The following is an 11,395-nucleotide window of genomic DNA, read 5'->3' on the forward strand; positions in this document are numbered from 1 at the left end:
CTAGTAGTTGTGTTCTAGTAGTTAAGGAACAAAGACAAAGTCTCCCCTTCCAAACCAGAGCCTGTTTGTGCTGTTGGGGGGCAGGGGATGTCTGTAGCTGGGTTGTTGATTCAGCCTCACCTTCAAGGCCCAGCAGATGCTGACTATCCTCAGCTTGTTCCCTCCTCCACTTACACATACTTTCACTGGAGTAAGATGAGCTGTTTACAGATCCCCCAACCCCCCTGAAGTCACACACACACACACACACACACACACACACACACACATATAATCTGTGCTAGTTCTCTCCTCTTGTCTATGTGTCCTATGTTCACGCTCTCCTTTTCTCCTAAGTCCTCCCCTTTCCTCTGTAGCAATTAATCTTTCCCGTCCTTCAAGGTCAACACAAGGTCCTCCTCCCCATAGCCTGGCCAGAATGTTCCCTTGTCTTTCTCACAACTTGGCCCTGGTTCTTATCTCATGTTATTGGGTCAGTTTTGTATGCCCACGGAGTCTGTGAACTCCAGGAGGGCAGAAGCCATGTTGGATTTTCTTCATGTTTTGCCCACGTTACCTAAAATGCTCTTGTTCCTAGGTCACTTATCTTCCCTTTGTCATCACTTCTGAAATGCCCGTAGCCAGCTGCACAAAGTTGGTGGTTGATAAATGCTTGCTGATTGGTTGGTTTATCTATAGTCGATGTCAAGGTACACTAAATAATCATTAGAATGATAACAGGCTCAGCATGATCCATGAGCCTTATTTGGGATCCTTGAAAATGAGCATGTCTAAACACATAATAAACTTTCATTTAGATACTGAGCAAGGGGGTCTGACACTAGCCTCTTATGTTTAGTTAGAACAATCCAAGTGAGCAAGTATGAAAGAAGCCATCTTCTAAGTGTGCTTCACTGCGCTGGATCCTGGTAGTGGAATCTGAGGCTCTGTTCCTGGAGAAGAGAGTTAAGAAGCCTTATCAGTCACTGTCACGTATTTCCTTCTTAGTCCTAAGGGGAAGTGACCATGATCACTATGTGCAACCACAGGCTGTTCAGCAGAAGGAAAAAATAGGGAAGGAGTTCCAAAGGGTCAGAAGCTAGAACGAAGGATTTCAGCTTCCAAGAGTACAAACTGGTTGATTCTGAAAGTAAATGCCATGACTTGTGGTGACTCAAAGGACCAATTATGCAAGTGGCACAGCAGTCACCAGAACCAGATGAGACCTCCAAGCGAGGGGAGGCAGCCCAAAACTCTTTCTGGGGAGCAGCCAAACCTTTAACAGTCAGGGAACAAAGTCAACAAAGGTTTCTGAGAAGAGCTAAATTTATCCAGGTTGCCTGAGGTGCTTGAGGGCATGAACTTCAGGGGAAAAAGTACCAGAGAGATTAGGAAAGACAGTACCCATGGCTGGTGAGTCACAAAAGGGAAAGAGGGAAATCTCATCAATGCTGATCAGTAGCAGTGCTTAAATACAGTGTGTGTGTGTGTGTGTGTGTGTGTGTGTGTGTGTGTGTGTGTGTTGGGGAGGGAGGGTGATGAGGGGACAGGGCAAAGAGGGGATGGAACAAGTTGTCTTTAACTGAGGCACTTGAAGCATCCGGGGATTTAGGAATAACAGAAGACCATGAACATGCAATGTCTAGGGTACAACAGCTTGGTGACATAATAATAGAATCCCACCTATTGATGGTCCAGAGGAGATTATGAGGACATGGTAATTTTGGACAGTGTATCTAATTTGCAAGGAGTTTGAGAAAGCCAAGACAAAGTGTTATTTTACTCACTCAAGGGAGGCTCTCAAGGGTGAGATGAGCAGGAGAAAGTAGAAGGTGAGGGGGCACTTGCTTGTTACCTATTGGTACCTTTTTAGAAATGCTGTCTTGTTCAATCCTTTGAGGTATGTATCATCCCCATTTTATAGATGAAGAAACTGAGACCCCTTGACTTTACATACTCTCAAAAGGTCACTCAATAATAATTATTAAAGTCAAAGTTAAATAATCTGCCTAGCTCCAAAGCCTGGGCTCTTCCTTCACTGCATGTTTTCTAGCTCTCCCTCACCCCAGCCAGGAAGGGCCTCTAAGGAGGGCCTAGTGTACTTAGGCCTGGGGGGAGGGGAAGAGGGCAGGAGCTCCTTGCTTATAAAACTTTCTGGATCTTAGGCCAATCAAAAGCTAATAGCCAGCACCCCTTCTAGGCCAGCTCAACACTTTCCTCTTTTGAATTTCTTCCCTCTCCCTCCCAAAATGCCATTTCTTTGAGAAATTCACTTAACTGGGCGAGAGGTAGATGCCATTGCCTCCTTTCCTTTGTTTTTAGCATATGATAACCTTTCTGGTCATATCCTAGTCTCCTTGGTCTTTGCCCTCAGCGCAGAGAAAGTGCATGTTTGCCCAACCTTTATACCACATGGCTCTGAGCAGCACAGGCTCTGATCTGGACTAAGTCCACTTAGCAGAGGGGTGGGTGGCCTTCTACTGACCCTTCCAGGAAACACCTGTTCTCCCCAGGTTCCGCCAGCACCTGTGCTAGTGGCGACAGTGCTAGGGTGGGGGCGGAGTGGGCAGCAGCCTACATTTCTGCAGGAAGTCCAGAAACAGCCCCCCACCCCCCAGCTTCTCCAAGATGAACTTCAGATGTCTTTGCTCACCCTTAAATTCTCCCCCTTCCTTCCTTCTATTACTCCAAGCATTGGCCACACATGCTGTAACACATGAGAGGAAAATAAGCAATGAGAATCTCATACCTCAGTTCAAAATAGTTATTCAGAGACAGGTATAGGCTCCAGGAGCTCCTTGTCTTCTCTTTTTCTTGTCCTAAGGCTGGCTTTCCTTAGGATTTTGTCATGGGTATCTTCTCAGTGTACTCATTCTCCAGGGGCAGTCTCATTCCTCAGTATGACAGCGAGCACCACTTACATGTCGATGACAGAAATCTCTCTTCCCAGACCCCAGTACCCACCTGTCCACTAGACACCTCTACTTGGAAGACCCTCAGGACACAGTGACTGCTCAGTAAGTCACTGTTGAATGCATGGACTGTCTAACCCTTCGGGTTGGCAGCTCAGGCAGAGTAAGCCTCTGACTTGTTGGATTTCACAGCCCCCCTTTCATTGCTTTGTGAGGCAGTGTGGAGTGGTGGAAGGAATCGCAAGTTTCAGACTTACCCCTGTGTTCAGACCTCACTATAACATCTATATCTCTGTTTACCTGAAGGCTACAGATTCAACTCTGAGGTTAGCAGTACAGAGTCCCATTCAGGATTCTAGATCTGGTTCTGAGGAGGTACATTGGGGAGCTTTGGACAGGTCTCCTTGCCTCTCTGGGTCGCGTGAGATAGTTTGATTGGATGAGTTTTGAGGTCCTTTCTACCACTTTTAGGATGAAGCATTCCAGTGCCTCCAAGTAGGACGTTTTATTCAGACTAACTAGCTGATAGTTTTTGCTGGGAGGATATACTGTAAATCTCAGCAACTTGGCAAATTTCATTCCGTTTTTCTATAGCTTTGTCTAGACCTCTCTAAATGAGTGTGAGAACTAGTTGTTAGTTTCAACATTGTCCAAAATTTAGACTCTGCCATAGTAGATGTTTACATAGTAGGCTTAAAGATGAGGGTAAAAATATCCCCAGCTCACACAAACACCTATTTTTGTCTAACTCGGTTACTGTCCTTTATCCTGAAACATGTACTGGCAGAAGCAGCTGTTGCCCGAGCACATGGGCAAGTGTTTGTGTGCACAGGTGACTGTGCAGAAGGGAGCTGAACTCCAGGTTGGTAACTGCTTAATAAAATCTCAGATACACAAATGATGCATCCAAGTGAGTTGCTATTTTTCCAACTATTCACCTTGGTAGGTGCATAGTTATTCTTAGGTTGTTTGGTGGCTACTATTTATTTCTGATAGTAAATTAATTTAAATTTTAGTCAAAGTGACAGGCTCTCTTGAAACACGTCAAGTGGGCTAAAAACACTTGTCAACACAGCAGTCCAGGACCGCCTGCCCACCTCCTCACCTCCCCCACATCCTGCTCCCCAGGGGCAATTGCATCAGTCTTTCAGCTCTTTCTAGTGATATGTATTTCCATATTTTAAAATAATATGCTCTCTCACTGCTGTCAATAGATTAATAATTTGACAATACTTTTACCATTGATGAGGTTTAAGATCTCTTATATCCTCCTTTCTTTCTCTCATGCTTTCAATTCCTTCAACAGAGAATTAAAAACAATCATCAGTGTTTAGATTCTTATGACCACTGCAAGATTGTTCATGTTGAGCCAAGTGGTGGATATCATTTCAACCTTTTGTTTTTTTCAGGTGGCTCATGATTGCCTGCTTCCTCCTCTTCCTCCTCCTCCTCCTCTCCCTCCTCCTGCTCTTCTTTTGCCAATTACCTTTGTATCTATGGCTGAATTCCCCTATGCTAATTAACATCCTCACTATACAAATTTTTCATGTGGTCAAACCAGCTGTGTGGGGGATGGAGGTAATTTCACATTCCTCTTGAAGCCTGTTAGGTATCCCTTTTCTGGAGACCTTCCTCCAGGAGTCTCTGTCCTCCAGTGCCTCTTTGGCTTGCTCTCCTGACCAGCTGCAAACCTATCCACAGGGCAGGGGACCTCCCTTCACCGTCATCCAGGAATTTCCCTCCTCTTTCTCTTCTGTTGCATCTCCTATTTTCTGGATCTTCTATTTTTCTGGATCTCATGTCTTCCCCTTTCTTTATACCTCATTTTGTTGGGGCATATTCTCTAAGAATTTCTGAGAAAAGGTACATAGGCATTAAGTATTTTGAAATCTTATATGAAAATGTCTGTATTCTAAGCTCATATTTAAGGGGGACCTTTTGTTGGGAATACATGGAAATAATTTTGCTTCAAAAAATTTTTTTTTGTCTACTAGCTTCTAGAGCTGATGTTGGGAAGTCTACTGCTATTCTACTCCTCATTTCTTTGCCAGCAACGTATTTTCCCTCCTGGAAGCTTTTGTTTATCCCTAGGATGTTAAATTTCCATGATTATATACTTTAGTGTGAGTCTTTTTTAATTCATTATGTTGTGCAACTGATGGGCCTTTGTCTGCAACTTTGTGTTCTTTAATTTCTTGTATTATTCTTTTTTTGAAAATGTCTTCCCTATCATTTTTCCATTTTCTTTTTCTTTTTGTGACTATTATCGGTCAGAAAAATAATACCCTACATTGATTCTCTGACTTTTAAAATCTTCTTATCCATCACTTTGCACATTTTTTTGTACCTATTGGGAGATCCCTCCAACTTAATTTTTTACGTCTCCCACTGAGTTTATTGTATCTTTACAGTAAACTTTTACAATAAAGCACTTTTTCTTATTCTCATGGTTCCTATTGTTGTCGTTGTTGCATTTTTCTCTATTTTCATGGATATAATCTTTCCTCTATCTCTCTGAAGATACTAATGATACTAATGATCTATTCTTGGTTGTTTCCTGTTTTCTGAATTGCCTCTGCTTCCTCTAGGTTGTTGTTTTTTTTTTTTTTTTTTTTTTTTTTTTTACTGTTTCTTATTATCTCCGTATTTCATGTTGTTGGGTTTTCTTAAGTATGTGATGCTTCCTAGTTGTCCGTTCTTATTTCAGAGTGAGGTTTGTCAACTGGTGGGCCACATTTTAGGGGCTCGTCAGGTGGCAAGTGGGCTTTTATACACATGGCTGGTCATATTCAGAAGACAGGAAATGTAATGCAATGGCCAGGTCATCGAAACAGGGGTCATTGAATTAGTATGATAAAAGTTCAATGTTTTTTCTCTTTGTTTACAGTGACTTTTTGTTGTTGTTTCATTCTTGAACTTTAAAAATCATCAAAGGGATTGATAAGTGATTGCCTCTTTGAGGTCATGTCAGGTGCTGTCTGAAACTTGGAGCTGGGTGAAAGATTGGAACTTCAACTCATTGAGCCGGAAGAGCACACCCTCTTTGGGGATAGACACAAACAACCAGCTGGAAAAGATAAAAGGAAAGATTACTTGGATATTATGTCTACCCACAGAATTGATACAATTGTGCCAAGCAAGAATGGGACTATTGTATTGATACAAAATCCCAACGTTATATGAACTTTCTATTTGAAAGGGAGCAGCTTCTTGCAATATTACTATATGATTAATCCTGTTATCAGAAGGCTGTCTCAACCAGAAGTTTTCAGATTTTTAATGAAAGATGCCGGATCTGTGCTCCCTCAATTCCAGCCGTGGCCTGCGACTCACATGCATCAAGTCCATCCCTGACACCAAGGGTTATGCTTTTCATTCTTTGATCTATCCATTCATTTGTCCACCCACCACCTAATCTTGTTCTACCTCCTTGTCAAGACCAAGTCTAAGAACTTTGCTCAGCAATTTAATTCTACTGATTTTCCTAGCACGGAGTAATTCATCACTTAGGTTGTTCTGGGGTTTAGTCACAAACACAAGTGCCTCCCAAAGGCTAGGCATCTATAAATGAAGTCCTCTCTGTGCGTCAGCTAATAGAGAATTTTGGGGACTGGAGTGGCTTGAAGAATGGATGCTCTCAGTAATGGGAAGCCTCACCTTCCCTCTAGTCCAGTGGTTCTCAACCTTCTGGCCCTTTAAATACAGTTCCTCATGTTGTGACCCAACCATAAAATTATTTTCGTTGCTACTTCATAACTGTAATGTTGCTACTGTTATGAATCGTAATGTAAATATCTGATATGCAGGATGGTCTTAGGCGACCCCTGTGAAAGGGTCGTTAGATCGCCAAAGGGGTCGCGACCCACAGGTTGAGAACCGCTGCTCTAGTCAATTGCTTTCTGGTGGGAATGCAGGGCAAGGGCCACACGTTTCCTAGTTTTTTTAGAGAAGCCAGGCTTTTTTGTGATTTTTAAAAAGTGATGGTTCAGTTTTACAAAAGCCCTGTGTGGGGCCAACAGCAATGGTGTGTCACACTGTAGGTGGGCAGCCTCTGACACCAGTTTTCTCTTTCCATGAGGCGAGGAGCTCCTTTAGCTTGTTGTTTCTGAATTCCAGCAGCTCATGCACTAACCAGTATGCATAGTAGGTACCTGATCAATGCTTGTCTGACTTTCTAGAACACCACATCCAAGCCGAACAAAACTATGACCTCAGCTGACTGTCATCTGTAGGTGGTGCAAAGAAAAGTTTCCCCTCAAACTCATTTATGTATGGAAGCCTCCTCCTTGCTTCCAAGTCTGGTGGGTCTTATGCATTTGCCTGGCAGGTGCGAGTGAGATATTAATGTGTTCTCTGTCATCTTTACATGAAACGCCCCCTCAGCCTTCCTTGCTAGAGCTACCACTAGCAGTGTAAACTCATTGCCTCTATTTGGTCACTCATCCTTCCACATATACTTCTCCCCAGAAATCACTCTCAATAGTACGGCCACCAGTGGCCTCTCTGATGTTGCATGCAGTGGTGCCAACCAGCCCTGCACATCCTCTTACCTGGCTTGAAGTAGTCTAGACCATTTCATGCTGTTCATTATGTCCTCCTTTGTTCCTTAGTCTTTGGGGCTCTGCTCTCGCCTGAATTTTCCTCAGTTTTTCTGGATACTCCTCAACAGGTTTCTTTTCCTGACCAATCCCTCATATGCCAATTTTCTGCAGGTTTCACTCTGGTCCCTCTCCCCTCCCCTCCACAGATTCACCCTGGATGACCTTATGCTCCCTCCTTCCCCTCCCCCTCCCTCGCCCCTCGTCCCATGAGTGCTGATGACTCCTAGGTCTGCCATCTCCGCTCCAGACTCATGTAATCAGCTGACTTCTGGCAGTGTCTGTCTCCATTGATGCTTCAAACTCGCAGTCCAGTCCAACGCTGAGCTCATCACCTTCTGATCTGCTTCCTGCTATGCCTCTTCCTGCATTCCTGTTCCTGTGAGAGGCGTGCTATCACCTAGTGGCCCACACATGAATTCCGAGACTCTTTCCCAGTGTAGGACTGTCCAATAAGCACAAAAGGGCACCTGCTGGAAACACCAAGAAAACAAAAGTAGGGAGCCAAAACATTTTGAAAGCATTCAGTGCTTAAAAATATATCAAAGTAGCCATCCTAGAATAACACAAAAACTTTCTGGAATTCCTTATACTTGTTGTATGGCTAGATATCAACTTTATTTTGAATGTTGTATACAGAAGGGTGGGTGGGTGTAACCTTTTCCCAGGGATTAGAACCACTGAGTAAGTTCTTACGGCGGCCCTGGTCTTCCTTAGCTGCCGCTCGCCATGCCTAATTGCTTGCTGAGCCCTGTTGATATTGCCTCATTGACAGCAATGGAGCCAACTCTAATGCCACCTTAGGGGTTTTGCTGTCTGCTACCTGGATTGCTACAGCAGCCTCACAGAGCTGTGTACCTGCTTCTTGTATCTCTCTCTCCTTCCTACGATCTTTCCATTGTAACTTAGTAAATTCAAAGCAAGTGCCAGGCCCTTAGCCTGGCTGACAAGGCCCTGCTTGCCCTCACTTGGCCTCATCTCCATGCACTAGTTCACTTCTAGCCTTCACTCTGCCCTTCTCAGGCTTGTGCCACCCCTGTCCACTCCGACAGACCCCCACCCAAGGAAAGGGTCTGCAGGAGAAGTGGGAGAAAAGGCAGAGGACTCTAAACTGGTGGTCCTCAGAAAAGAAATTAACCCCGTTCCCAGCTCTTCAAAGCTTCCAAGAGGCATCATCAAGCACGCAGAGCTAGACCTCAGCCTTTCCCTCCTGTCTCTGGGTTGTCTCTTGGTGATGGCTTTTGCCCATCAAATGCAGGTAGATTCGTTTCTGGCCACATGCACAAGAGAGTCATTGTCTTCTTTCTCTCAATGCTCCACTCAGTGTGAGCATCTTCGGGGCACCAGCCACGAGCCAGCCTCTCAGCTGACAGCACCCGTGTCTGCTGTAAACAGGGCCGGGAGAACGCTCTGTGCGCCTCCGGTCCGGGCTCAGCCTTGGCGAGGGAGGGTGGCATTACTCACTGGGGCCCCATCCTCTCCTCTCCCCGACATTGCCCATTCTCACCAGGGGGCTGAAGTGGGGGTGGATGGGGAGGTGGAGGAACACAGAGGAGGGGGCTGTTTGTTTTCTTCTTTGTGTTAACAATACAACATCTGTTCCCCAGCCTGGCAGCTGGACCAAAGTGAAATGATGTGAGCTTTCATTGCCCTCTGGATCAGGGGGTGGGGAGTGGGAGAAGGAAGGAGGGAGGGGTGCAGTCAGGGCCAAAGTGTCCCTGAACAATAACAACAACAATAATGAAAATACCTTCCACACTGCTCGCCAGGCTGGGAATCCACAGAGCTGGGTAACTGGATATTCCAGCTGATCCACATATTGCAACAAATGCACTGAGCAGCCATCTGTGTGCCTTTGTGGAAGAATCACCCAATTAAAAGGATAGTGTTTACCTGGTAAATATCTATTTTGGCTCATGCACTTTGATAGAAAACTCCTTTGTTTACCCAAAAGTGATGCCGAGAGAGGTAGAGTGAGCTGGAGCAGAAAAGAAAATGAGAGTTTGGAGAGAGCAGTGAGGGCAAAGCAGGACCCACATCCTCCTGGTTTTCCTCCCACGCCTTCCTTTACCTTTCTTCGCTGAGGTCTCAGGTTGGCCTGCTCCTGGACTTGTCATCGGGCCTTGTCTCTCTCCTACCCATACTCAGTATCCGTGCTTTCATCTCGTGTAATGAGCATAAGTAAGTGCCGTCTAATTTTAGGGCCTTCCTATAAGGCCTCCTTTTAACCCTGACCTCTCACACTGTTAACTCAGGCTTTGCTGGCCTCTGTTTCTAGGATGTGCCAGGCACATTGCCCGGCTTCTTCCTGAACTGCTTTTCTCTCTGCTTGTTGCTTCTCTGTACTCTCTCATCTTTAGGCCTGTATCTGAGCATTTGGTAATCTCCTTTCTTAGCGTATTTTTCTCCACAACACATCCCACCTAACAAGTTATATCTATTTAGCTCATTGCCTTCTCCCAACAATGATGCAAGCTATATGAGGGCAGGGATCTTTGTCTGTTTTGTAGTCACCTGGAACAGTGATTTGCAAATAGAAGGCACTCAATAAATATATGATGAATGAATTAATTGATGAGTAAATAAATAAGTAGATGGGTGTGTGAGCTCTGCTGCTGTTTGTGGCAGGATGGCTAGAGTGCTAGGGGCTCATTCCATACCCTCTGAATCAATGAGAAAGTGCTTGTTGAGTGTTTATTTTGGGTGTAATATCTTTCCTCCCCTGGACCAGGAAGGCAAGGTAGACTCCTGGGGACCCATTGTGGCTCTCTGGAACGGGATTAGGGGCTGCCCCTAGTGAAGGACACAAACAAAGGCTTCCATTCTAGTTTATAGAGCCCTCCCCCTTCTTCTTACAGACTGGCTGATATTAAGGATTCCTGGGCAAAGGCAGTAGATTACAGATAAGGGGACATGGGAACAACTGTCACTCAGACAGAAGAGGGGAAGGTGAAGGGTGCAGGCTGTCAGGTCAGGGCCTAACCCCTATCATCAGGAGCAGACCATAGCCCTCTCCTCTGCAACCTTCCTTGGGGCCACCTGGGCCCATGGCTTTGCTTCTTGACTCGTCAGCCTTCCACCCAGGGCTGGAAAAAAATGCAACAAGAGTGGTCATTTCCCGTGTTAACCAGGGCGCCTTACATTGGCACGGTATGCTGAGAACCCCCATGCTCATTTCTTGTGCATTATTTGAGAGCCAATCACACGCAAGGAAACGGTGCTAAGCATTTTTAACACAGCACAGTGAATGCTATGAAATGCTCTTGTAACCAAAGCAACAGGTAGTAGGCAGATATTATTCCCTTTTACACAGATTAGAAAACAGATTTAGAGTTTAACTTGCTCAAGAATACCTGGGGATTAGAAGAGCTCTGGGGATTGGACTTGAGCCCAGGGGCTCTGGTGCCCAATTCAATGCTCTGACCTTTATTTTACACTGTGTGTTATTCACAGGTGCCTTCCTCAACATTTTCGAAGCCCACACAAATGCTCACACCAGCTTGTGGCCTCCATCTACCCGGTCCAGAAGCAGAAGCAACACGATGTGCGAGCTGTTTGTCTTTCTCGAAGTCTGTCTGCTAAGGTTGGAGGTAGGGCCCAGGCTCCTGTGATAATCCGTTTGAGTTCCGTCACTCATGACGTTGTCCCAGCTCTGCACTTACTAGTGAGTGACACTGATGAGGTTATTTAACTCCTCTAAGCCTCAGGTTATTCATTTGTAGTGTGGGGATAATAATAGTTCCTACATCAAAAGGTTGTTATAGGGATTGATGAATGTGTATTGTTAAAGCAATGCCTCGGTTTTCTACGGCTGCCATAACAAAGTACCACAGATTGCGTGGCTTAAATTCCTGTTGTTTAATCAATTTCTCCCAGTTCTGGAGGGCAGATGTCCAACATCAAGGT

The 11,395-nt window shown here is 45.1% G+C and overlaps 1 long non-coding RNA gene across 1 annotated transcript in view; it reads left to right on the forward strand.

The window, feature by feature from the left end:
* The window catches only part of LOC106723718, a 53,551-nt gene extending 42,478 nt beyond the window's left edge, over positions 1-11,073 (forward strand). Inside the window, exon 3 of the long non-coding RNA XR_001359434.1 lies at positions 10,943-11,073. This is a non-coding gene — a long non-coding RNA (uncharacterized LOC106723718). The remainder of the gene's footprint in view (positions 1-10,942) is intronic.
* The last annotated feature ends 322 nt before the right edge of the window (positions 11,074-11,395 follow it).

This window comes from Myotis brandtii, unplaced genomic scaffold (genome assembly GCF_000412655.1).
Source record: "Myotis brandtii unplaced genomic scaffold, ASM41265v1 scaffold630, whole genome shotgun sequence".
Taxonomy (NCBI): Eukaryota; Metazoa; Chordata; class Mammalia; order Chiroptera; family Vespertilionidae; genus Myotis; species Myotis brandtii.